The sequence below is a fragment of the Columba livia genome, chromosome W, assembly GCF_036013475.1.
Source record: "Columba livia isolate bColLiv1 breed racing homer chromosome W, bColLiv1.pat.W.v2, whole genome shotgun sequence".
In the NCBI taxonomy this organism is placed as follows: Eukaryota; Metazoa; Chordata; class Aves; order Columbiformes; family Columbidae; genus Columba; species Columba livia.
In genome coordinates, this window is record NC_088641.1 from 765,971 (window position 1) to 793,543 (window position 27,573).

Sequence of the window (27,573 nt, forward strand, 5' to 3'; positions counted from 1 at the left end):
TTCTAATTACCATAAATCCCACTAAGGCTTAAATCCTGTCCTAATTGGCATTCCTTCCTTGAACACAGTGGGGTGGTTCTGCTCTGGCTTGGCTGATCTGTGTGTTAATACCAAGTAATGTGTCTCTGTTAGCGCAGATATTTTCTCCAAACGGAAAACTGGGGCTTGTCTGGAAAAAGAGACTTAGTGAGCGGCGCTTTCCTGTTCCTGTGTCCCGGGATGCGCGCCTGTACCCGCACCTGTACCCGTCTGCGGTGGAAGGCAGCCTTGGGCACGTGGCATCCCCCACTTCCTTCATGGGGCGTAAGGCACGGAACACTGTATATAGAGAATCATTTTTAAATAGAACGGAGGACAACATGAACAACTGTTCTCTTTATAATTTTGTATACTAATTATCTTTTGGGTTATTAAGTGCCTCATCTTAAGTATTGCTTACCTCATAATATTTATACCTGAGAGATTTGATAACCTGGTGGTTCTCATGTTTGTAAAAGATTAGGCAAGTTTCTATTGTGTTTTTTTGGTTGCCTGATGCGTACCTTCCGTAACGATGTACGGAGAGCCCAATAAATGTTTAGAGGTGACTCAGATGTCTCGCTGAATGGCACATGGGGCAGAGCTGGAGCTGCCGTGTGCTGGTGGCGCTGGGTTCCGTGGGGTGAGCGCTGCTGGGCTTCGGGCTGGTGGGAAAGTCACGCTGAGGATTTGGTCCTATGGGTGACGGAGCCGGAGTCTGAAGAGAGGGACCTGCAGAGCTGAGGCTGTGGAGCTGACATTCTCACGAGCCCGGGCTCCAGGTGAGTGTGGTTCCCTGTCCTCGGGGTCAATCATTCCCCGCTCCCTTCGGAACCTTCTGTACATCCCGGGGCTGCGTTCCCGTGGGACAGGAGGGTGAAAGAAGCTGTGGGACCGCTCGGGACTCTTGCTGAGGTGAGTGGGGTGTGTGTGCAGGACGATTTCTGCCTTGGGTGTGCTGGTGAGCTCAGCCCAGCCCAGGGAGCAGCTTTGTCTGCGTCCCCCAGCTCCTGCTGCTCTGTGCCCAGCAAAGCTTGGGCTCTTGGGCTTCCAGTGAAGTGCTGAAAAGCTGCAGGTGATCTGTGGGTGCACTTGTGTTTTACAGCAACACGCCGGTTCAGCTGGTAGGTTGAACAGCACTTGTGTTACTTGTAGGCTGAGCCTATTAAAGCGGTGTTACCCGTGCTGTGTTGACCGGCATTGACTGTACTCTTGGCTATCTTTTGACAGTCTTCAGGCTGGGTGGATAGCGGTTTTCCTACCGTTGAGTGCTGCACCTTTTCAGAATGGCTGCCCTTATTTACATGGCGAGGCAGGTTTTATTTTTCCTATTGCAAAGACCTGCAGGAGCGGGTTATTCCGCTCGCGGCCAGCAGGTGGCGCTGCCGGCCCGGCGGAGCGCGCCCGGCGGAGGGGGCGTGGCTAGGGGCGGGGCCGGTGCCCGCGGGACACGCGTGTTAGTGTCGCGGGTGCGGGGGCTGTGCGGGGGGCACCGGCGGTACCGGGTGGATTTGTTCCAAACAGACAGTAAAACCCCGATTCCCGCAGCGCCGAGCGGCGCCGGGGCGGACACGCGTCCCGCGTGGGGTCCCATCGCGGCGCAGGCGTGGGCGGGGGGGTGTGTCCTGCCTCGTTCCGGGGCTGCCGGGCGGGGCTGAGGGTGCTGCCGGAGGTCAGCGCGACAGGAACCAGCAGCCGAGAACGAATCAGGCAGTTAACGGTTAAGGGTACAGGTTAGCCACGTGGCCAAAAACCCAAAGCACAGTGTTGCAAAGGTTTAGGTGGTTAACTGAAGTCTAGTTAACTGGGTTACCTTAAAGCGCGTAACCTGAATCTTGCACGTTCCAAAACCTTGCAAGTGTAAAATTTACCATCCCGTTTGTCTCCTCTTGCGCTGTGTTTTGCAGTGGCTTGTTTCCTTTCCCCCCCACCGCCCGTGGCTGGATGCGAGCGCTTTAAACATTAACGCGGGAAGCCCCGAACCTGTCCTGTGAGTCGCTGGGCGCTGCGATGAGCCGACGCGGCGCGCCGTCCGAGCCCAGCGCCGCCGGGGCCGCTGCTTGCGGACACACCTCTTGCTGGAAACACTGCTCGCTTTCTCCTGCCAGGATCCGCGATTGCTGGTCTGCCAGGTATCTGCCAACGTGGGTTTTCCATCTTTCTCATTGATTTTCAGCGTGCTGCAGGATGCAGAAGGGCAGAGAAAAACAATCCGCGTTTAGTAGCAGAGGAGCTTGGCTGTGTTTAACTTAGCAGAGGCCTGAGTTTTAATCCAGCAGGAGGCATCACAATTGATCCTTCCTGCGGTGTCCACTAGGACAGCTTGAGAAACTTCAGCAGGTGCGTCCGGCCGCGTGTTTGCAGCTGCTGCTCGAGTGGAAACGGGGGGGACGTCGGGACCGTCGCTTCTGTCCCCATCAGGTACCCCTCTTCTCACCAACACCCGCTCATCAATGAGATCTGACCACTGCTTAATCAGTACCTGATTACCTTACGGATGTTATTTGCACTGGGTGCGAGCACCGTGGGGGTGTGTACATGTATTGATGCAAAGTGCACAACTAGCACTACAAAAGTTGCCTCAATTGAAAAATTATGATGTTCAAGATTTAATTTGTCCGGGCAATAAGAATCACCTTCTGTTCCCCGCAGTCTGTTGGAAGGAAAGGGACCTCATAGTGTACCGTCCCCTTGGGCTGTGTCTGGGGTGGGAATCGGTAACGTGGCCAGAAAGCCCAGGTCCCATTTAAGCCACGAGAACTCTGTCCTCAGCTGTGGGTTGTTCATGGGGCTCAGCAAACGTGTTAACGGGTCCTGCACCCGCTGGCGTGCGCGGCACGGTGTGCGACTGGAGTGCGCTAATACAGAGGGTTGACATTATCAAATACACACTGCCAAGCCCTAAACTGCGGGTGTCCTGGTTAGATGCTCAGTTCAGCCCCACCGGACCCAAGTTTTACCCAGTACCCCGGTGCGAGGGGCAGCTTTGGGGTCCCTCCGTGTGCGCCCCAAACGCAGAACTGCGAGAGCTCGCAGGGCTCAGGGCGCCGGTCACACAAATGGCTGGTGTTTGCTCTTCTGGACGGTCACTTCGTAAAATTAACCTAACGCATCTTGAGGGAAATTAGCACGTGCAGATGCTGTCGTTTATCACGGTTATTGGAGGAGACCGAATCCAGCGCATCGTGGAGTTCTCCACGTGCAGTCACGTGCTGTGGGTGCGTCTCTGCCCGTGGCAGCGTCATGGCCTTTGGGTGCTCGGGGGGACACGGGGACAGCAGGGACACAGGGACAGCGGGGGACGTGTAGACATGTGTCTCTCCGCAGGGCCGAGCCGTGAATTGGTGTGAGAGCCGGGCCGCGGTTTCCAGGTTCCAGCAGTGCTGTGAGCCCGGAGCAAAACCTGCCCACGTTCCCTATGAACAACAACTGCAGGGAGAAGAGCTTAAAACCATCAGAATGTTCCTCTGTGCATCCTGTAGCACTGAGTTTGGATTTTTGACTTTTAGGAAAACACAAATGGTTTATAATTAAATATGTCTTTAAAAGCTGCTGGTTGGAAAAAGCTGAAAGCATCAGTTTTCCCTAAAAGAAACAGATTTTCCCCTAGATAAAGAACTTGTGGTAACGAGCTGAATGGTTAAAACTCTTATCCCCGAGAAATTCCCTGAGCCTTTTCCAGCAAAGCGCAGCAGTTAAATCTGATGGAAAAGAATGCATTTGAACAATTTTTCATTGGAAAATATACTTTTGATGAAACTGGAATGGTTTAGAGGAACACTGCGCTTTTCGTAAAACTTTCAGTGGAAGAATTTCGAAGGATTCCCGAACAACACGGAAAGCTACCTTTCCAATTGATTTAAGAGGGCGTTTCCTACTGTCTAAAGTAACGTCTAATGGTTATTTCTGTAGGCTCCTGTTGATGTTCCCAAGCGGAACAATTCGGGGGGCCCGTGGCACGGGTGTTCTGGGTGTTGGGGGTTTGTGGCTCGGCACGAGGCCGGGTCTCGCCCGCAGGACCCTGGGCGGGCGGGTGGCCGTGCGGGGTACCGCTCTCTCCTGCCCTGCCCTTCAACACGAGCCTTGCAGCTCTTGGCTTCGAGATCAATCTCTTCTTTAGACTGGCAGCGTTTTATACTTGGCACGATGGCGCCAGCGGGAGACTCAGCACAAGTCACTGCTCATACTGTTTGCCTTTAAAGCCATCTCATAATTACATGTTTAACTGATCCACGCTCCAGAACCTTTTAATGGGAATTTTTCATCCCGCTCCATTCAGAACAGAAATACCGTTCTTTGGAGGATGTTACAATTATGACTATTAGTGCACTGTGTCGCTTACATAACAACTCGTGGTTATGTTGTCTTCACAATATACGTGAAGATGATGAGGATCGCGTTCTCTCCTTGCAGAACTGGGAGCAGTGGTGACTGAGAAGGAGCAAGAGGAAGCTCCTGGCACGGGGCAGAGAGCAAGAGGAGGAGAGGGTGCAGCGGGACCTGGGGAGGATGAGCGAGCGACTGCACAGAGGAGCGATAATTACGTGCGAGCACATATGTGGAATGTTTTCTGAAGTGCTTTAACCCGGGGAAATTTTTTCCTGAAGGGGCTGGTGCGAAATCAAAGACAAGGGGGGACTCACAAATTTGGCATTAATTTGTGGTCTATTTTGAGAGCTGGCGAGATCCGTTTGGGGGCGTGAAGCGTGAGTGTGATTAGCCCGTGTTTCTGAGAGTCGGACCTTGGTCCGGCCCTTGCGGGCTCAGCGTTGCTCCAGCCGCGGTCCCGCGAGGAACCTGCGTATTTCACACGGGACTTTGTCCCTCTGCGCTGGGCTGGCTCCGTTGCGTCTCAAACACCAGGTTTTACCAGCCGTCCGCAGGACTCGGTTGTCATTAGGGTTACTTTCTAATAATTAGCTTTTATTAACGAGTGAGAGTAGGTGTCTGGATAACTTGGCGCAAAAGGAAGCTGGAGGTGCTGTGCCTCGCTGAATCGCTGCTCATCGCTTTTTAATGCTGATGGGAAAAGGGAGAAAAATGGTGATGGCATTTTTGTGAAATTCCACCCGTTTATGGCCGTATGAAATTAAAGCTTTTATACACTTAGAAGCTCCAAAGGGAACAAACTGAAGTCTGCTTAAAGCATATAACAAATGCGATCGCACAGCTCAATATTTCACCTAAAACAATATGCTCTACCATTTTAATTTTCCTGTACAAAATTGTTCTTCGTATGAATTCATGTTGCATTATTTTCCAATTCCAACTAAATTAGAACTATATAGATACAAATGATATACATTACATTTATTATACAACATCTAGGTAAAGATGAACTAATTCCTCAGCCATACCTCAGCTTTCTTATCAATTATCTCTGTGGCGTTTTTGCTGTTGTGCAAAGTCCTGCAGTTGAAGGATTATTTGACTGTATTTGTAACTATTGCAGCATTAATTGCATTTCTGTGGAAGAACTAGTACTGGGTTTTCATAAGAAATATGGAAAGCAGGGAGGAAGGAGGTGTGGCAGGTTTTAATTTGGGGGGGACGGTGCCAGGATGTGGGGTGACGGTACTGGGGTGTGATGGGGATGGTGCCGGGGTGTGGGGTGACAGTGCTGGGGTGTGATGGGGATGGTGCTGGGATGTGGGGGGACAGTGCTGGGGTGTGATGGGGATGGTGCCGGGGTGTGGGGGGACAGTGCTGGGGTGCGATGGGGACGGTGCTGGGGTGTGGGGGGACAGTGCTGGGGTGTGACGGGGATGGTGCCAGGATGTGGGGGGACAGTGCCGGGGTGTGATGGGGATGGTGCCAGGATGTGGGGTGACAGTGCTGGGGTGTGATGGGGATGGTGCCGGGGTGTGGGGTGACAGTGCTGGGGTGCGATGGGGACGGTGCTGGGGTGTGATGGGGATGGTGCCGGGGTGTGATGGGGATGGTGCCGGGGTGTGGGGTGACAGTGCTGGGGTGTGATGGGGATGGTGCCGGGATGTGGGGGGACAGTGCTGGGATGTGATGGGGATGGTGCCGGGGTGTGATGGGGATGGTGCTGGGGTGTGGGGGGACAGTGCTGAAATGTGGGGGGACAGTGCTGGGGTGTGATGGGGATGGTGCCGGGATGTGGGGGGACAGTGCTGGGGTGTGATGGGGATGGTGCCGGGATGTGGGGGGCGGTGCCGGGGGGCAGCGGGGGGTGGCAGCATCTTGCGGGCGCGCTGCCCGAAGCGGCTGGGGGCCAGGCTGTCATCTCCATCACCGGGAAATCGGTCTTTTGGTGTAATTTTCCTCCAGTAATTAGTCTCTCTGTGATTTTTAGATTCTGTGTCATGTTGTGCGTGCAACGTGTTTGACAGCATACCTGCCGGGGAAAATATCTGCTGCGATGGGTAAGGAAGTATCATTTTTTATGGAAGACATCAGAAAAATGGAATGCCAAACTTGGGAACGGCTGGGGGCACGACGACTCTCCCTGGCGGGGAGGGCTCTGTCTGGGCCAGCGGGCGTGTGACAAGCCGCGCTGTCCTGCCCGCTCCTCGGCCGTTTCACCGCTGCTCCTGGGTGCGGATGGGACAGCGACAGCAGAGTTTTCACCCCGAAACCCGCCAGGTGCAGGGAAAGGGGCCGCTGAGCACCAGCAAAGCGCTGCACACATGGGGGCCTCGCTGCTTTGGAGGGGCTGGTCACAGCTTTAGGGATGGGAATAGGTTGGTTGACTTCCGTGCAAATAGTTGCAGTTAATTACATTTAAGCTTGAGCATTGCATTGGGTCTTAATATTTTAAGTGAGGTAAGTACCTATGGGCTTTTTTTAATACTGAGCCAACCCAATCAGAAAACGGTCATTTCCAGGGACAGGGGACGCGGCTGGGAGCAGGACATGAGGGGTGACTCATTCCTGGGGATCAATATGGAAAGGGGGAGTGTCAGGAGGATGGAGCCAGGCTCTTCTGGTGACAACCAGTGACAGGACAAGGGGCAATGGGTGCAAACTGGAACACAGGAGGTTCCATTTAAAGATGAGAAGCAACTTGCTTGGGGTGAGGGTGGCAGAGCCTGGCCCAGGCTGCCCAGGGAGGTTGTGGAGTCTCCTTCTGTGCAGACATTCCAACCCGCCTGGACACCTTCCTGTGTAACCTCATCTGGGTGTTCCTGCTCCATGGGGGGATTGCACTGCATGAGCTTTGCAGGTCCCTTCAACCCCTGACATCCTGGGATTCCCATCCCACCCACGGTGCAGTTTGGAGCCCCAGACCCATCGCACCCGGCTGTCCTGCAGCGGGGGTGTCTGTTCCCCAGCACGCCGTGATGGGCTGCCCAGGACGAGCTGCCTCCTGCCGGCCCGGAGCCGGTGAGACGGGTCGGTGGGTGCAGACCGGGAGCTGCCGCGGGTCCTGGTGCGGTGTGGCACCCACCAGAACGGGTCAGGCCTCTTTTGGTAAAGGGACGCGGCAGTAGATAACCCAGGCTGCTTGGACGTGATTCAGGGGAAGTTAAAGTACCGTGTGCGTTAGGGCTTGCAGGGTGCTATGGCATTTTTAACACCCACATGTTTGTAGGAATTGTGACTAAATGTGTTTTCCAACAGGAATAGAGGTACAAACACAGGTATTTGCTGAGTGGCAGGTGTGCTAACGTGGTTGGCTAAGCAGACGTGCAGGTGCCGTTAGTGCGGGCAGGGCTTTGCTGTGCCGAGCGCGGTGTGTGGAGCGCGGTGGGGTCCCGGGGCTCGCCAGGATTCCCCGCGGCACGGCCGGGGTTCCCGGCGACGCTTTCCCCCTGTGTCAGCGGATGGTACCTGCACAGAAACCCGCGGCATCCTCTGGCTCCTGGCGGGAGGCTTGCGAAAGCATCTTGTCTCCTGGCTGGAAGTGTGGGGAGATATCGGTGTGTGCCAGTGAGCAGGAAAAGCACGCTCACCCTCCTCTTCCTTTACATTGCGCCTTTTTTAGCCATAATTAGAAGAACTGATTTTCAGAGTGAGTTTATCTTGGAAACGACTAATGTCTGCACCATGTGAAAGGGATGGTAACACAAATGGCAGTAAACAAGTTGTGTGGGGCAGGTGGCAAGTCGTGACATTAGGGCTAATAGCGGTGTGGCTGTGGCACCTGCCCGTGCCACCCTTGTTAGGCTAGTGATGTACCAGCAGATTATTATTGTTGTTGTTGTTATTATTGCCATTATTAGTCCCGGTTCCCGCTGGGGAGCCAAGCTGAAGCCTGTGTGGTTGGAAACTGGGGGGTGAGTTTCTGTGCCCCTGTGTGGGGACAGAGGGTGTCCCTGGCACCGCAGCCCCGTGTGCCGCCCAGTGCAGGTGAGGGTGTCCCTGGCACCGCAGCCCCGTGTGCCGCCCAGTGCAGGTGAGGGTGTCCCTGGCACCGCAGCCCCGTGTGCCGCCCAGTGCAGGTAACGGTGCCTGCGGCAGCGTGTCAGCGCCTCGCCTGCCGGGCTGTGCCTCAGTGTACCCCGGGGGCCGTGCAGTCCCTGCGCAGGGTCGGGGTGTCCCACCCATGCCCCGTCCCCGTGCCGGGAGCGCGGTCCCCGCTGCGGTCCCGCCATCCTGCCCGCGCTGCCATCGCTAAGCAACAGCGGGGAAATATGGCCTGGTGGCTGCTGCTCCCGGAGACACCTCCCACCATGTTCTTTCCTGTGCCACCGCACAGTGTGGCGGATGAAAAGCCCGTTTTCTATCTTTGGGTGCCAGCACACGTTGTAGCCATTGGTGCAGGGACAGGAAATCCATTGGCAAAGGGTAAATGAGTGACACTGGGACCCGGAGTGGCTGCTGTACTGAGACACCGCTACCCATCTCGGGGCCGGGTGCTGCCGAGCAAAGTCCCTAAAGTTGGGGCTTTTTCACATCAGAACTTCAAGCTGATCAAAGAAACAAACACTTTTAATGAAACATATGCAAGATACTTAGAAGGAGAAGATTCACAATGCATCTGCTGCGGGACCAGAAGGCTTATCAGAAGTGTGAAGTGGGAGGAGAAAAATTACTCGTGTATGATGCCAGAGAAGATTACAGCAATATTAAGCAGAAGGAACGTAAACACGTGGAGCTGGTGCTGGCTGGCGCGCAGCTCGCCCGGCACAAAGAGCCGCCGTGCGTGGCATGGTGTTGTGTGGCAGGGTGTGGCGTGGCGTGGCAGGGTGTGGCGTGGCGTGGCGTGGTGTGGTGTGGCGTGGTGTGGTGTGGCAGCTGCGGATGCTCTGGCCCTCGTGTGCAAAGTCGACGTGCGGGGATGGGTGCAGGGATGGGTGCGGGCTCAGGGCGCCCTGACCGCAGCCCGGCGCCCTGCAGAGCCGCCCACCCTCCGGGCAGCCGGCGCGGCGGCCGCAGCCAGCGGCAGCAGCACGCAGAGCTGGGGCATGCTGCAGCCGCCAGGCACTGGCATTTCCTCAGGAAACAAACACTTCACCCTAATACCCATTTGCTTGCAACTTGTCGTATTGAAAACATAAATACTGTGGAAAATGCGTAATTTCCGGTTTGTTATCAGCAGGAATATCACGTAATTATTTGTGTTCCACCTTCAGGAGTGTGCAGACATGTGGCTTATCTATTTCAGCCACTGGCCCAATTCTGCTCTCCCTCAGCCCTTGCAGCCCCGGTGTGCTCGGCGAGGCTGCGCGCTTGTGGCTGGCAGCAGGATCTGCAGCTCTTATTTCCTGATAAATTGAGGATTTTTCATTTGCAAAGCTGCCTTCCCGTGGGGTCCCCATGTTTGCAGGTCCTGCCCCACACGGCTGAGCTGCCACGTGCTGCTGCTCGCCGTGCTCCGAGAATGACCCTCGCTATCGAATGATAACTCCATTTAGTCTCTTCTTCTAAATATTTACGTGCTGACCTAGCAGTTTGATAAATCTTGTCGGCAGCATTGTAATTGACCGTCACCCTTGCTCAGGACTGTCGTGTCTCTGTTGTTTCCCATGTCTTTTGCTGACTCCGGCTCAGGAGAACGCCGGTTGTCCCCTCTGCCCGGGGAAGCTGGCACTCGGGTCCCTCGGCATCGCCGCGGGGACGCACAGGTCCCGCTGCCAGGCCCGTTTTGCCTGAGGTCACCAGGCACAGAGACCCGCTGGCATCTGCTCCGGCAGCTTTTGTGCCGCTCCTGACCTTTCGGTGGCAGCTGCTGGGCTGCTGCTGGCCCTGGGGACGCCGGAGCCCCCGCTGCGCGGTGTCCCCCCGGCTCCCGGCCGGAGGGTGAGAGGAAGCAGCAGCAGCCTCTGCAACGCGGCGGTGCCGCCATCACAGCCACCGGCACCTCTTCCCAAAACTGGTGGTGCTCCCTTGCCTTTTGTGGCCGCGGCTGCCCACAGGGGCAGGGGAGGATGGAATGGCAGGGGACAGAAGGAATGGAAAGGAATGGAATAGAATGTTTTCAGCTGCAAGGGCCCTACAGCAATCATCTAGCCCAACTGTCCCACCACTTCAGGGCTGACCGGCAGTCAAAGGTTGTTATTAAGGGTGTTGTCCAAACGGCTGTCAAACGGGCAGGCTGGGGCGGGTCTGCCCGCCTTTTGGCACAGAGATGGCTCCGATGTCCAGCGCGGCAGGCTCGGCTTTGCAGGGCCTGTCACAGCGCCGTGCGTGGACCGGGGCTGGCCCGGGGGCACAGGCAGGTGCCGACTGACGGTGGGTGACTGTTCGGCAACCGCGCATCGCGCCCCTCGCCCGGCAGCGTTCCAGGGGCTTTGCCGTCGCTTCCACGCCGTGGTTGCGGTGGGCAGCGTGGCTGCTGGAGAGGCGCTTCCCAGCTCCGCGCCCGGGCAAGGAGCAGGCTCTGCTGTGCCAAAGCGCCGTTCCTCCCCGTGCCGGCGCCGCGTGCGCTGTCACCAGCTCCCGGGGACACGGCAAGCCGAGCATCCCGGGCAGCGCGGCTCGCTGGGGAGGCAGCCCGGCTAAGGCAGGTCGCTTTGCAGCTTGCAGTGTCTGTAAAAGCAAGCTGGAAATGAAAATAAATGAAGGCATGCAAACAGAACTCTTTCCAAAACACCCGTGCTCAAGTGGGGCTTTTTTCTAGCACTGTTTTTAAAAAAGCATCTGGCAAGCCTTTCTTCAAATTTATTTTAGCTAAACGCAAACAAACAACAGCTCTAATAAGCATAGTAGCATATTCATTAGCAGTTCTGGCTACAGCTTTTGAAGATAAGGTGAGGAAAAAGTTCTTTAATTTTATTTGGGAAAACATACGATCATTATGGAAGGGATTTTAATCTTAAATAGCAAGGAGTATAAATATATGTAAAGCATCTCGTTTCAGACTGTTTTGGTCTACGGATTCAGAATAGTAGGAGCTCATGTTTATTGTTTCAATATTCATCAGTAAATTCCCACTGAAGTGGCCAGCAGAAATATTCAAGGTTCCTTTTGGGGAGTGTTTTCTGTATGTACCAGGCACCTGAGTCACAGCAGGACTGTGCTGACATCCTCAGGCTGAACCTGCTGCGTCCGCATGCAACTGCATTTTGCTGTTGGAAAGTCCTCCTTCAGAAAGGACGTTCCAGAGCTCATCCGCTTGGGAAGAGCTGCTGGGCACACAACTCGCTCGGTGGTTTCTCAGCCGGGTCCCCGCTGCCCCACGGAAGCCCCACGACGGGGAATCGCGAGCACGTGCACGTACTGCGGAGAAATAACCAGAAAGATGTGTTTGCAGCGGTGTAAATGAGGCTCATTAGGAAGCAAGTGGAAAAGATGGGGCTGATCTGAGCCACCAGGACCGGGAGTTTCCCAGACCCGTTTGGCATTCAGCGCGCGCAGTTCCTAGGAAACCGTTGCATCTCCGCGAGTGTTTCAGCGCGCACCTGCAGACCACGATGGTCGTTCCAGGCGTCGATCGCGCGATGCCTTCCCCGAGCCATTGATAATCGCGTCAGGTTACTCGGGAGAAGCCGATGTTGTTGTGCAAAGCTCAGATAGTAGCAGGTAATGAGTATTCCCATCTCAGCAGATTTCTAATGCAAACTCATACAGAGAAATATTACACATTAGCCTCCTTTAGAGGAAGCTCATTAAAATAGGAGTGTTTGCACTCCCACTGCTCTATGAAGATGTTGCGTTTTTCAAATTTGATTCCTGAACCAATTAGTTTTCCATCCTACAAATGCCTTTTCTTCGCACGCCACACATTACAAAGGCGGAGTTGTCATTTCTTTAATGGGCATCGTTATTTGAGCTGAAACGCTTGGCGTGGTGAGGCAGGTTGGCTGTGCGGTGGGCCCGCGGCTGTCGTTTGGCGGGGGCTGCGCGGCCGCGGGTCTGACGGGATCTCCGCGCAGCGGTTCGTTGCGCACCCCGACCTGAGAGGCAGGATCCCACCCGCGTTCATGCTGCGCATCGCAGCCCTGTCTGTGGCGTCGCGAGCCAGCGTGAAATCCTGTTCCTCTTCAGACTGCAGAAAGCTGGGGACGTTTTGAAGACGTACACAAGGAATCTGTTAAATTGCATTTGCATCGAATTAACTTGGGTGGTCCCCACGTTATCAAACATCTAAAGGAGCAGGGAAAATGTATAATGTAAGCGATGTAACATCACGTCTAGGCTAGCAGTGACCTGTTTAGCTGATGTCAAGATGTTTTCCGTCAGGAGGACCCGTTCGTTTTTGCTCACAGGGAAGCTATCCAGGCTCCGGACCCGGCTCGATGGGTGTTCTGGGCGTTGTGCAACGTGTGGGGTGCGCGATGCTCCGCGGTTACCGGAGGTCGTGACTAAGAGCCACCAGGCGCACGGAACACCAGCCCCGCTTTGGGAAGGAACAATGGGAAATGCTCTTCATTTCTGCAGCAGGACGGGGCTGTTGCCACGTGGTCACTCCTGAGCAGCAACAATCATTCTCTTTATGTTTGTCCGCGTTTAGTGCAGCTTTGTAAAAAGTCAGCGCCTGATAGACTAAATCATTGAAATGAAGACAGTGAGCCAAATTCAGCTTTCATTTACTGCCCTCAGGAGAGATGACCAGAATGTCATTAATAAAGTAAACAGCAGTAGGTGGCTTATGAGTAAAAGACATTAATTCCTGAAAGCAGGACACACATGGCATGGTGTACGTTGGCCAATAGTTTAAAAATAATTACGTCTGAGTTGTTTATACAAATGTGGCTAGATTTTGGCTTTATCCGAACTGATCAGATCTGTGGTGAAAACCAATCTCAGTTCTGATTTCCATGCGGTCTGGTGGTTCCCTGACCTATATCCTGACTCGCGGTGTGCGCGGGCAGTGACGGGGGCGCAGCGCTGCTGCCTCGCGCCCCAAATCAGAGTCAGCCCGTTTGCCAAGGGACTGCTTGGCATTAGGTGTAATAAACTTGGAAACTAGGTGCAAATAAAATATAGGTCGTTAAAGTACTGTACTGTGATGGTAAAGAGCCTATAGGTTCCCATAATGAAATGGGTGCGTGTAGGCGGCGGTGCTGGCAGCCTGGCTGTCCCCGCAGCCACCAGGGAGCGCATTTCTGGAGTAAGCCGAGAGGTGCTGTTTGCATTACTATTGCTCTTATTTATTAACTCCCAAGCGCACAATAACCCCGCACAACGCGTTAGTTTGCAATCAGCAGCGCTCTTTGGCCGTAAGGCTCTATGTCTCGTTCGGTGCGGTCCGAGGTTGGGTGACGGCGAGCTCCCCGCGCCGAGTCGCGGCAGTCGTCCCTCATTTCGGGAGGAGTCCTCTCCAGGAACGGGAGTGCTGAAGGTTATTACAATAAGAAATGAGTTGGCAGCGCAATTTATATAAGGCACTAACGTCCTTTCTTACAGAGCACTGTTTAATTCCTTGTAAACCCTGGGCTCGCCGGACGAGCTGCGGCTCCCGCGCGGCTCTGCCGAGAGGCGGCACAACCAGGAGCTCGTGTGGTTCATTTCTTGTTGTCCAAACAGCTGTTCCTGATCGTCCTCCCTGCAGGTATCTGTTTGGGGATTAGTAATGCTTCGTGTGCTCGTACATCACAAGAAGTGGATGTGTAATTACATTAAACATGCTTCATCTCCTTGGACTCACTTATCCCGAATTGCTGATATTGACTCAACTCAATGGATTTTCTTCATAGACTCTTGTATTTCAGTTTTAATTCGAAGCTCTGAGTGTTGTGGACAAGTGAAATATCAGAAATCAGCAAATCTTTGCAAAACAGGACAGTTAATAGCCCTCGCCGCTCGGGTCAGATGTGTGCCCGGTCGGTGTCACCGACACTGCATTACTTAAAAAAAGAATATATATATGTATTGTTCCATATCCAATATTTGGCTGCCATATGGAGTCTGAGCCTGGAAAGGTTTCCAGCAGGACAGAGCCGTGAGCGGCCCCTCTGGTCCTGTGACAGCAGCGACCTGGACCGTGCTCCGGGGCCGAGGCTCCGGGCGCTTCCCTTGTCCGGGATGGGAAACACAAACCTCCCTGATGGCTACGGATAAGAAACAAGGGAGGGAAATCATGCAGAAGTCAGTAATAAGGGCTAAAAAAGAGCTTAAAAGCTCCCGTAGGAGGTGTCACCCACTCGGTGCCCTGCAGCTGGGCTCCGGCACGGGAGGTGTTCATAGTCACAGGAGTCGCTGGCGGACGGAAGAAGAGGAGCCTCGCTGCACCTCGGTGCTTGCTGGGAACCTCAGGTCAAAACCAAGCTCATTTCTGAACGTCAGAGCCTGCCCGGCCAGCCCTGTGGAGGGCGGCGGACGGCAGCGGCGTTTCCAGAGCCCCGGGTTCATACAGCGTCTGCTGAGCGCACATCTGCAGCGCTGGTAAGGGAGCACGAGTCACACTTAGATGCCCAATGCATTTTTCATTTTCCTCGGGGGTCTAATCAGAAAAATCTCTGATTGAAATAGATGAAGACAGTCACTCCGCTCTTTATTACAGGGAGAAAAATGAAAAGGGAAAGACGACAGGCATGAAAACTTTAAATGAGAACCTCGTGCCTCTGGAGTGATTCGCATCTCTGTGTGTTTTGATCCCCCTGTAGCTGCACAGCAAAATCCATAAAGATTTAGTGTACTCCCAAACGCCACCCCCTTCACACTCCCCTTTCATGACTGAGTCTCCTTGATTAGATCATGTTTATTTTACTTTATCTCAGTCCTAGGAAACCACAGATTTGCCTACATCAGAGTCCTAAGCAGACCGAAACAAAGCAGTCCCAGAGCTGGGAAGCTGCCCCGGGACTCTCTGAGGTTTTGGCAGGGAGGATGCTGGTGCCAGCGCCAGGATGGATCCCTGGGTGCGGGTGGGCACACGCAGACCGTGCGACCCCGTGTCTGCTCCGCTCTGGTCTGGGGACAACATCTGGCGAGTCCCTTACCCACAGCTGGCGCCCGGGTGCTCTGTGCACCCCAGCTAACTGAAATCGGGGGAAAAAGGGATTTTAACTTTGCAGCAGCACCCTTCCTGTGACGTGCCCGTCCTGTCCCCCACCCCTCGCAACACCCCGCGCCGCGTCCCCCCGGGAAAGCGAGCAGGAGAATCCCAAGCACCGCGCAGCCCCAGCGCCCCGTGGCCGCGATTCAGCTCTTGCAAAACCGTCCCTGGGACTGCGGCGCGGCGTTTCCTCCCTTTTCCCCTGAAAGCACTTGCTTCATGGCTCTCACACGTTTCCCCGGCGTGGGGAAGCGGCTTCCTGCGGGCTCCCCCGCATCCTGGCCCGCGCCCGCCGGGGACGCCGCAGCAGCGCAGGAAAACTGCTGTTCTCATGTGCTTTCTCATTCCGATCGCATGTGCTGTAGTGCGGGCAGGAGCGGTTCCCCCGCGGGGCCGGCGGCAGGGACACCCCAAATCCAGCGCTGGGGACACCGCTGCCCGCTCACCCAGCCCCTCGATCCACAGAACTCCTGCACAAACCAAAGAGCCGTGAGGTCGTGACACACGTGCATTGTGCTTCAGTTTCCATGGTGCTTACATCTACCCGTTGACATCGGAGATTTTTTCGACTCAGCTCTATGCTGCAAAAATAATAATTTTTTAAAAATTCCTTCAACCTGGATATAACGACACTGAAAATTCGAGATGGATATTCTTGCTCTCTTAGTCGTGTTTAGCTGTAAGGCTGGTAATCCTTTTTTCCCGCAGGAAGAGGAGGATCTGCAGCTAGCCGTGTTGGAGCACTGCGTGCCAGGGCTGGGGCTGTGGTTCGGTGCGTTGCTTTCGTACCCTCGCTTACCCCTTTTTTGGGTGGTAACTTCCTGGCCACCGCACGCGATGGAGCCGCAGGGCTGGAGGGAAGTTCACGGCTGAGCCCGAACCAACGCGGCTTAACAGACTTACAGGCCTCGCATCTCCCCTTCGGAGGGAGATTAGAGCGCGTTTCTCCTCCAAAATCGCCCCAGAAGAAGTGAACTTGGTTAATCTCGTTCAGGGCCTTGTTATCCTCTTTGCCGAGACTCATCCCATTGAAGGCGAAGCCTCCGCGGAGGTTTCCCAGTGATCCCAAGGCGGAGGTTGTGCTGCTGCTCACACAATCTGAATTTAGGGAAAGGTGCTGACTATTGCTGCATGGTTTTATTAATGAGTATTTTATGATGAATATTAATTGTGCTCCAACTAATATTCCTCATAATCAATGGTCCAGAAGCTCTAGCAGAGCAGCGAGCCCGCCTGCGGCTGGGACACCTCTCCATGGCTCAGGGTCTGCTCTGATGGAAGCCTTTCCCGTGATCCAGCAGCACTTCCCTTGGATAACGGAGAAGGTAGATGGCTAATTGGCTAATTCCTTTTCTTTTTCTCTTTTTGTCAAGTAAGAACAGAAGAGCAGAGCAAAGTGAGGAAGAAAGGGAAGATGTAATAAGGCATACTTTCATGTAGTTGTAGTTAAAGAATCACAGAATACGTTTCTTCCGCCTTCTGCAAAGCCGCGGAGCATTTCAAAAGCACCCGCACATTCAAACGGACGGGAATACTGTGGTTCATACCTCTCTCCCATTGATCTCTAATTCTGCCATTATCCAATGAAAAATACCAATAGCAATAAACCAGAGAACTAGATGTGCCACAGACAATCTTCAAACGGATGGCTCGGTGAGGGAGAGGAGGAAATGAAGCACTTAAATCTCTCATCAGATGTTCCGAAAATTATTTCAGCTGCTAAAAATGCTAAACAAATTTTTATTTCAAAGGAGACGTTCCAAAATCTTCCACTTTGATAATTGCTTTTTTCTTAAACCATCTGTCGTGTATTTGGTGGCAGTGTCGGGGGGCCGGTGCCCCCTCCCCTGGGCGCGGGTGGGCGCAGCCCCAGGTGGGGCTTTGGGACCAGCCCCGGCCCCGCATCCCACCGGCAGGAGCCCGGGACACGGGCTTGGCCTCGGGCGGGCGCCGTTCCTGCTGCTTTCCTGCCATTTTACACTTTATATCTATATATTTTAAATCAATTTTTATTATTTATTGTGGTTCACCTAGGTTATGGTTTCAACCCTGCTTCCCAACCTTGCAGAACTCTTGAAGGATCATGCTTGGCCCTTTATTTTCACCTAGTGGTAACCTCAGTCAAAACGTTGGCCTCTTTTTTCCTTCTTTCTTTCCTTGGGGGTTCCCTCAGTCGCCAAGCAGCTAAGAAAAGCAGCAGTGTGCGCGGCTGCTTTGGGGAGGCAGAACCCGCCGCTTTCTGCGTTCTGCGTCTCCTCCCTTTGCCTGCCCAAAGACAACCTCTCCTGCTGCCGCGATGAGGATGAGGTCTCGTAGGCTTCACTAGCGCCCAGAAAACAGCAGAGAGGTGCTGGTGGATCTCGGCAGCGTTGCGGAGCTCCCCGAGGCCACGACCCTTGGCCACCCATCCCGGGCAGGGGCCCCGCAGCATGGTGCCCGTTTTGGGGTGCTGCGGTGCCCAAGGGTGCTGCTGGGCTGCTTGGGGCATCACCCACGCAGGTGCTGGGCCCCCAGCTCGGCACTGCGCGGGCACTGCAGGATTGTGCCTCCCACTGTCTGTTTCTCTAGTCTGCACTCCGTGACGGCTTTGTCTGCTTGTCACGTTTGCGTTTGCCATGCTCTGTGCCATCGGTGCAATGCTCTGCTGAGGCTGTGTGGGGACACCAGGCGGCATCGCTGCGGTGGGAGGACGGGCAGAGGCGGTTGCTGGGCGCCCCGTTCCCAGCCAAGGACAGAGCAGGAGTGCAGTGCCACCTGCTGGGACATCCTCCAGCCGTCACCCCAAAACAGCCACGCTGGGGGCCCACAGGACTCGGGGCAGGAAAGGGGCACAGGGGGCAGCACAGCCACTTCCCCCAGGATGGACGGGATGGGAGAAGTGGATGGGATGGGGTAGGATGGGCTGGACAGGACAGGAGAGGGTGGATGGGATGGGACCAGATGGGGTGGATGGGATGGGGCAGAAGGGACAGGACAGACGGGATGGGATTGGATTGGATGGGGTGGGATGGGCTGGATGGGACAGGAGAGGGTGGACAGGATGGGACTGGATGAGGTGGATGGGATGGGGCAGAAGGGACAGGACGGACGGGATGGGATGGGATAGGATGGGACAGGATGGGTGGGATGGCGTGGGAGGGATGGGATGGCATGGCATGGCATGGCATGGCATTGCATGACATGGCATGGACAGGATGGGATGAGACAGGATAGGATGGATGGGATGTGATGGGATGGATGGGGTGGCAGGGACGGGATGGGATGGGACAGACGGGGCTGCTGTGACGGCAGGCTCCTGCTCCCAGCGAGACTGTCAGCGGTGGCTTCTGTCACTGACAGCTCGACGCTTGCTCAGTCAAGTGGTTTTTTTCCAAAACAACATTGTGAGAAGGTTTCAGATTTGCAAAAACGCTTTCAATTTGGTGATGTTGTTGGAAAAATATTTGCTTCCAAATCAGCGTGCAGTGTAAAACAGAAGGGCTTAATGCTTGGTGCTTTGCATTACATGCTTTGCTAAGGAATGAGTGCAGCTCCGGCAGCCTTTTCCCACTGCTGGGGAAGCTGAACGCTCGCTGCGGAAAACAGGATGTTATTGCCTGACTTAATTTTCTTATGGGGTTAGGATTTCAAATATCACTCGAAAATACCAAAGCTTGTGCTGTTCATTGACAGATTGATGGCCCACACTGTGATTTGTAATACTTTGCTGAACATCTTGAAATACTTATGTCATGACTGAGGTAAGGTTTGAAAAAACACTTGCTTATTTTGTTACACTTTTGTAAATGTTATGGTTTGTGCTGATATTAGCGTGTTGCAAACCCAAACAGCGCTGTGCTCAGCTGTGCGTCTCCTGTTGCTGCTCGGGGACGTGGCGCTTGATTCCACGTGAGCCCCATGGGGCTGGTCCCGCACCCCCAGGGTGCGACCCTGGGCTCAACGACCCCCACTCAGGGACACCCACCACCCATGGGCTCCTGCTCCCAAACCCACATGCAATATCCACCACAGCACAATGAGCGGTGAAGAGGTGCAGCTGTGGGGGCAGCGCTTGGCTGGCAGCGGGGCAGGGCTTTATAGGACATGGGGCCACGGCTGCTGTTCCCACTCAGCACGGCTGGTTCTTGCCCTGGGGGCTCCTCCGCACTGTGCCGGGGTGGGGATGCTCCCATGGGGGCAGATGTGGTGGGGATGCTCCGTGTGATGCTCCTGTGGGTGGCTGTGGTGACGATGCTCCCGTGGGGTGGGGATGCTCCCATGGCCAGCCATGGTGACGATACTCCCGTGGGGTGGGGATGCTCCCTTGGGGTGGGGATGCTCCCATGGCCAGCCATGGTGACGATACTCCCGTGGGGTGGGGATGCTCCCGTGGGGTGGGGATGCTCCCATGGCCAGCCATGGTGACGATACTCCCGTGGGGTGGGGATGCTCCCGTGGGGTGGGGATGCTCCCATGGGTGGCTGTGGTGACGATGCTCCTGTGGGGTGGGGATGCTCCCATGGGCAGCCATGGTGACAATGCTCCCGTGGGGGTCCCTCTGTCCCCGCAGCAGTGCTCCTCGCTGGGTGCTCACACCCCAAAGCAGCTGGCAGAACCAGTGCTGGGGCTGTGCGAGAAAGCTGATTTATCATTATTCTCAGCTCTGACACATTTTGCTTAGCTAGATACGCTGTGGTCCTTTTTTAAGTTAGACTTCTGAAATCTGATGATCCTAAGGGTCTCTTTTGACATTATAGCAACATTTTAAATGAATTTGCAGGAGAATACACAAGAGAGATAAAAGTCAGGTTACTGCAGCGTGTGCTGAGCCATCTGACTGCGGGCAGGGCGGCTCTGGTGGCCGCAGGTGCCAGAGGCCCCAGACTGATCCAGCTGTGGGCTCCCCCCCGTCACTGACTCCACATCTTCCTGGGGTGCTGGGACACACTGCACATCTTCACAGGGTGCTGGGACACACTGAGCATCTTTATAGGGTGCTGGGACACACTGCACATCTTCACAGGGTGCTGGGACACACTGCACATCCTCATAGGGTGCTGGGACACACTGCGCATCTTCATGTCTCGCTGGCTCCCGGGTGCCAGCAGTTGCAGCTCATCTGTTGGCAGTCGGCGATGTGCTGAGAAAATGTAGCTGTGGGATTAAAAAAAAAAAGGCTATAGGGTGACCAGATGTTCTGGGCATCAAACCAAAGCAGTCTGAGGGAGGGGAGCGAGATGTCTCTCTGAAATCACGTTCAGTTCTGGGGCTGTGTCTGCGCAGAGCGCTCAGTCCTGCGGGGCAGGTGAGTAGCCCGGAGGCTGCAGAAGGCGTCTTTCCCGAAGATGGGATGTTTCTGCATCTCTGTCTCCATCTGACCCCTGGCAATAAGCTGGACCTACATTAACTCTGCTTTTCAGTGGGCATCCTCGGCTGCCTGGTCAACCTCTCCTTAGGGACGGACACTCAGGACAGCCCCAAAGCTGCAAGCCCCTGCGTGGCAGGATGGTGGCAATGCTGTTTTCCTGGGTACATGCACTAAGAGTTTTAAAAGGTGCTTGGTCCCGGTGGGGGGCACTGCGCTCACTGGTTTGGGGTCCATGTGATCATCTGTGGAGCCGGGTTGCCCCGTTTCCCTCCTGCCCTGCCTGAAGATGCCCTTGGGCAGGAACATCCCTCTTGCTCCTCTGGTTCTTGGCTATTTTGCTGTATGTGACAAGAGCCAGGGCTGAGCTGGGCTTTATCCTCACACAGGGTTTAACCTCATTAGCTGTTGCTCAGATTTAAGCTCAGCAAGGGATGTGGCTTTTAGGGACAGCAGCCCAGTGGCTCCTGGACACCAAAACCAGCAGAGCAACTGTCCTGATGGACCAGCTTAGTTTCTCACCAGGGGAGGTGAGAAAACTGGTCCCCTGGAAATGTTGCTGCAGATACAGGGAAAAAGATTAAGTTTTCTTACACCTTCCTCTCTATGATTCTGTGACAGTGGGACAAATCCTCACCGGTTTCTCCAAGCGGTTCCCAGCCCAGCAGTTACACTTTACATCTCTCTCCTTCCTTTTCTCCCATTCCCAAATCATCTGGAATTTTGCTGCTTGGCCTCTTCTGTTCACATTTCCACCCATTCTTCTCAAGCCATGTGCAGGGGTTGGTTTGCAACAGCAGAGCCTTGCGTGAGTCCTGGAACAGCAGCGAGCCCCAGAGCAGGAGGAAATGCAGCTTGGAAAGGAGTCGTTCCCCCTTAAGATGAATGCAAATCAGGGAGCCTGAAGAATAGTGGGAAATCAAGTAAAGTGAAGTCCTGGAAACCATTACCTCCTGCTGGTAGTTTAGGACTGTACGAGAGCCAAGTCCACAGACATCAAAGTGTTTACAAATTAAACTAAAGTCAGCTCTCATAGTGCTGTAGGAAATGGGATGGCTTGATGGAGACCCAATGTGGGTTTCTCTGTAATAGAAGAAAATTAACGCGAGAGGGAATTTTATCATATGAAGTCGCTGTGTGCAGCTGACACTAAATTTCAGTGGTTGTTATAAAAATGACCTTTCAAACCGGTACCAGCGTTGCAGTATCTGCCCAGTGCTTGCCTTCGGGGCCCAGGGGGCGGGTTGTGTCTCTGCGTGAAAACGTGTCTGAAAACATGACCTCCCTTCCCTGCTTTTGGTTGTCTTCTCATTTCTGGACACTGTGGTCTGTTTGGAAAGCCAAAGGGAGGTTCATGCTTGAAGGTTTTCAACAGCCAGGTTACCAAGCTCTTGAAATATCGATAGCCAGAATTCCTGAATCCTGCACTGCTCAAAGACAAAAGTGACGGGGATAACAGAGAGACAACTCTTGGTTACCTCAATTTCTGATACTTACTAGAAATGAGCAATTGTTTTCTAGAACTTACATTTACGAGAGAAGTGTCCCCTACCCCATAAAGAAATGAATATGTGTGCACAAATATACCTATGCAAATGTTAAGATACCCACCAGATAAAGTGACCACCCGCTTCCCTTGCGGCAGACGGAGGGAAGATCCGCTCACCCCACGAGCATCCCCATCAGCTCTGCAGAAAGCACAGCGAGATTACAAGCCTCGACAGCGCCAGTTGCAGGGACATTATCCACAAAGCATGTAATCCTATCCAAACCTCCGACAACAGTTTCACAGTACGCCAGAATTTTTTTAGGACATTTTCTATTTTCATCCCGTGATCCCATGTAATACATAGTCTTGGCATTTCTTATCACTTCCAACCATGCATTTCTCAATTTTTTTTATGTTTGTTCCAAATTTCAGTGCTGTGCATCCTTTTTGCCTTAGACCAAAAGCATATCGCACATTCTCATCATTTTAATTAAACTAGGGCCAATCCAGGGCAAATGTTTGATTTTGACTCAAAAGGTGCATGCAAATCACAAATTCCATTTGATTCAAAATGGAAAAGGCTCCCTGCGACATCCTCACTGTATCTGGAATTAAGCAGCCTGCCAAATTCATGGCTGCACAGCACTTTAAAAAGTGCCTGTGTTTTTGAAATTAAAAAACGAATCCATACATTAAATGTGGCTGTGCATGCATTGTTTTAAAGAGCCACAGCGAATGCTGCAGTATACAACTCAGATCTTTTCACTCGAGGCAAGCGCCGTTTGAATTCATCGACTCTGGCCAAGCAGAGCCCTGGGTGTGGGTACGGGCTGCCATTTGCGTTCAGTGTGTGCTGGAGCAGTTTCTGGCGTGTGGGTGATCCCGGAATGAGTCGCTGTTGCAGACGCCCTCGCAGGGGCAGCCGCGGGGACGGTACCACAGAGGCATGGACGTTCATGGTCCTGCGGGGCCGGGACGGCTTCTGCCCCGGGGAAATCCGCGCGTTTTGTGGGGACAAAGCCGGAAGCATTGACAGCACAGAGCTGTGTCTCAGCAGCTTTGCAGTCCTGGCTCTCCCTCCTCTGCCCGGTTTGCTGCAGACGCAGCGCCGGGTACCACACATATGGTGCCGCGGAAGGAGGGGATGGATGCTCTTTGGCATGAGGGAACATCCCAGCACCCCCAGAGACACAACCCAGCAGCACTGCAGGCTCTGCCCTGCTCGGCGCCACCGTCGAATGGTTGTTGGGTGGTGTCGGAAAGACCCAGAGCCCCTGGCTGTGTCATCTGCTGGACGTGGCCTCTCCACCCTGGGAACGCATGGCTTGTTCTCGGAGAGGTCATCGTTATCACGAAGCTGTTCCGTCTTCCTGTTTCCCAGTGCTGACGGACACCAGTTTTGGATCACTTCTTGGTTTTTATCCACGGAGAGTTCCCTGGTGTGACTTTTCCCATCACGTTGCGGGTCCAGCTGAGCCCCGTGGGGGAGCCGCGCGTGTCCTGGAGCGTGTCCAGGAGACGAGTGGGGCCGGACCTCAGCGTCCTGGGGCAATGCCCAGAAAGCCAGGAAACGCCCCAGAGACGTGATCAGGAGGGCCCTCCTGGTCCCATCAGCCACTGGCACAGTCCTCCTCCTCCTCGCCCGGCTGCTTTGCAGGTCCTCATTTTCCTTCCCTGCGTGTTTTCCACAGGACCTTGTTTCTTTTTCCCAGAGAAACTGTATTTGAGTTATTTATTGGTAGTGCATTTTCACATGAAAAAAATCTACAGAGCTGTAATTTGGATGTAATGTTCCCCAAAAGCCATTCAGGCAAAATTTCTTTTTAACTGTGGCTAATTACGTCTATGCTGTTGCTCAATACCAAAAATAAGAGCATCCGACGTGATGTTTATTATTGCTCTCACAAAGGGGAAAAATCATAAATTCTTTCTAATGGGATCTTTAATAATAAAAAAGAACATAATCATTACTATCAAAAGATGTATGGCTTCCATGGGGTTTATTTACCAGCATTTTGTCTGATTAAATCTCTGTTACACTCGCAGCATTAATTATTGGAGACTAATTAGGCAAAATTGCAATGTAAACCCTAACAAAAATAGTCTCTCAAACCCCAAGCTCTGCTCGCCGTCCCCTTTCAGCACGGTGAACTTTTTGCTTGCAGCAAACAGCAGATTTTGCTCGTTCCTCCGTGTGTCGCGAGTGTCCCGCAGGTCCCCGGGCGGGTGGCGCGGCCCCGACGGGCGGTTTGGCGGCCCGGCCGCACCGCTGGCCCTGTCAGCGTCCAGCTGCACTGTCGGCGGTGCAGGTTGCTGTGCAGCTCTGCCAGGAGCCGTGCACGGCTCTTCTCTCCTTTGTGGATTCTCCGAGGTGCTCTGGTTGGTGTTCCTCGTCCCTTTGCGGGTACCCGGCTGCAGCGCGACCCTTCCCGCTGCAGCGATCCCCCCCGCACCAGCTGCTTGCTCAGCAAAACAAGGACACAAATCCTTCTCCTCCCCAAGGGGCAACTGTCCTGGGGTCCAACCTTTCTCTGGGTGTCTGAAACAGAGTGAATTTCTGCTCACCTGCAGTTTTTCAGGAGTGCGGAAGCAGAGATTAGGCAGTGCCTCGCTGAGCCTCAGCTCAGTGTGCTCCGTCAACTCCCTTGCTCTGTGCTGGGGATAAAAACCAGGTAAATGCAGTGCTGCTTTTTTGAATGCTAGAGCCATTTAATTAATGTTCAGTATCTCTAATTTGGGCTGGCAGTCGTATGAACATATATCTCAAGGCATCTCAGGGCTCCATACAAACAGTGTGCAGAGATCAGTGCAAACAACGCCCGAGCATGGGCGGGCGCCGAACAGAAAGATCTTTAATCTCAAACGTGCTCCAAGAGTTCTGCAGGTCTTCGGTGTCCCAGCTCTGCCCCAGACTGAACATCCCACCTGTTTCCATCGCTGCCCCGAGGTCCCTCCGGCAGCCCCGGCGGCTGCTGCTGTCCCAGCTCCCCATCCCGGGCTGTGCCCCGTCCCTGGGGCTCAGCCTGCCCCATGTGCCCCACACTGCCCCCCCTGTGGCCTTCGCTTCTCCTGCAGCGGGATGACATCGTGTACTCAGCCCAGACACAACCCAGATTGCTTTCCTTGGAAAGTGTCCCGTGTAGAATGTTTTCCTAAACAAAAATAATCATTACTTGAAGCCATGTCCTTTCTGGTTTCCCAGTGAGGCACATCTGTAGGTTTTTGTTTTGGTTTGGTTTGAAGTGCTTAACGTTTTTCCCGCCACCCGTAATCACGAATATTGCGCAGAGGCACCTTCAGCGCAGTGCGCCGCAGCCTCCTCAGCATCGCAGCCGTGGCTGCTTTTTCACGTTTATTTCTCTGGGCTTTCCATATCAATTCCATCTCATCTGGCTAAAAATAAACGTGGAAAGTGGGATTTCTGTGCCTATCTCAGGCTGACGCAGCTGCCGAGCAGATGTAGCTGCTTTCCAGTTTTCCTGTTTGTGAAATGGGTGCAGCTAAATCCGTCTGTAGCATAATTATTCGCATCCATGACAGACGATGCTGTAAAGGATGTGGCACCTACGGCTCCTTATGTGTTTTCACACGCTGTTCCTTGATGCACAGGCTCATATTTTTGCAGGTTGAAGGCCAAGAACATTGGAGTTACTTTTTACAGGAAATAAGTTGCAGGAGTGTAAAGAGTAAGCCCGTTTTACAGTTGCTGGAGATCCAGCCTTGTATGTTGCTTATTTTTTCAGGAAGTAACATTCATTCATTAGCATTTCAATTTACTTATTATTTGGATAATGCTAATGCATTTTGAAAGGCTTTCTCAATTTCCATGGTTTAGACGGAAACAAACTATTTGGTATCAAAATAAGCCCTTGTTGCACGCAAGAACGCGATTTCTGTGCTAATAAATCTTTCGGATACCTTTTTCCAAGTTCAAGCCCGCTTTGGTCAGTGCGGTCGTGGCTGCTGGGGAATGGACGGGCGGCCGTTGTCCTTAACTCCAAACGCGGGGTCCTGAGCTCCCCTCTGTGCACCCTGCACTGTCTCACAGAGCAGAGGACATGGAGGTGTTTTCTTTACACAAGCAATAAATGAAAATGTAGAGATTTATGCCCAAACCCACAGGAAAGGTGCAGCTGGCCCCGCTTTGGTCACAGACGCTGTTGAAGCACATTAGAGCGCAGTTACCACCTCACCCGCTTAATCCCCCAGGCAACCAGCATCGGAAGCATTTCACCCTGTTTTCGACACCTACAGACGCGGTGGGTATCCGAGCCTGATTTCTGGCCGGGGAGAAGCAGTGATAGTGCAGAGCACGTTTCCTCTGCCGGGTTGAGGTCTGCTCGGGGTGAGCTGAACCGGGGTGCTGCGGCTCCTCCAGCTCACCCTTGCGTCTGCTGCAGCTCAGGATCCACCAGGGCAGCTCGCAACAGGTTTCTAATTGTTCTTTTTCTGTGCGTGTGCAAAGGCGTAACACATTTTTGGGTTTTGCCATGTTTTCGCCCTCCAGGGGCTGAGCAAAGCTGTTGCGCCCCCAGCTCATGGTCAACATGAGATCCCAAGCAGAGATGGAATGACAGCATCAAGAGAAATAACATTGCGCAACAGCTACGCATCATGGATGGCAAGGACCGGGGGCAGCCAACAATTATTGCATAGCTTTATTGGTAGCTAATTAAAAATAGATCCAAAGATGTCATGTAACCATTACTTTTGTTTGTGACCAGGCTTTGGCTCTGCTGGACTCTCTGTACCTCTGGTCACGCAGACACACCATTCATTGTTCGTGGAACCGCTCCGTCCCCACAGGCCAATTAGGCAGAGCTGCCGCCTCCTGAAGGACCGTGTGAAGCCACATGTCTGGGCGGTAATCAAGGCAAGTCAGCGCTTCTGCTGCTCATTTCTCATCTTCCCCGTGGATTTCCTGGGAGGGTTTTGCCCTGTGAATTATGTTTTGAACCTTTTAATTTATGCAGAGAAGATGATTCTGTGAAAGATAATATTGTGAAGTTATCTGCAGTTATTACTGTAACAGTGGAATGGTGATCTTAATAATGACACTACTAAAGCGAGCATTTCATGAGAGGAGGGTGACTCTGGCTCTGACGACGCCCTTTGATACACTGCGTCTGTGATCTGCTAATTGCACCCTCGGAATCAAGTGCCGGTTCGCTGGCCACAAACCTGGAGCATCGCGAGATCGTGAACTCCCCAAGAGCAGAAAGTTTGGATGGTGGAGCCTTCTCCTCCCCGATCCCGCTGGCATGCATTACACGGCAAACAGGACAGGACAGGCGTTCTCTGCCGGCTGCCGTGTGCTGCTGGTCTCTTTTCTGCACCGAACAGACTGTTCACAGGGGTGTGTTTTAAAAACTA

The 27,573-nt window shown here is 53.6% G+C and overlaps 2 long non-coding RNA genes across 4 annotated transcripts in view; one reads left to right on the forward strand and one right to left on the reverse strand.

The window, feature by feature from the left end:
- Positions 1 to 1,660: 1,660 nt before the first annotated feature.
- Positions 1,661 to 27,062, forward strand: LOC135577030 (uncharacterized). Of its 3 annotated transcripts, XR_010468643.1 has the most exons (6): positions 1,661 to 1,751; positions 1,926 to 2,150; positions 4,432 to 4,562; positions 6,338 to 6,407; positions 19,040 to 19,107; positions 26,925 to 27,062. It is a non-coding gene; the product is annotated as an uncharacterized LOC135577030 (long non-coding RNA). The 3 variants fall into 3 exon arrangements; XR_010468642.1 differs by having other exon boundaries at positions 1,672 to 2,439; XR_010468641.1 differs by having other exon boundaries at positions 1,672 to 2,150.
- The window catches only part of LOC135577029 (uncharacterized), a 114,475-nt gene continuing 113,717 nt past the window's right edge, over positions 26,816 to 27,573 (reverse strand). The window contains exon 10 of the long non-coding RNA XR_010468639.1: positions 26,816 to 27,137. This is a non-coding gene — a long non-coding RNA (uncharacterized LOC135577029). The remainder of the gene's footprint in view (positions 27,138 to 27,573) is intronic.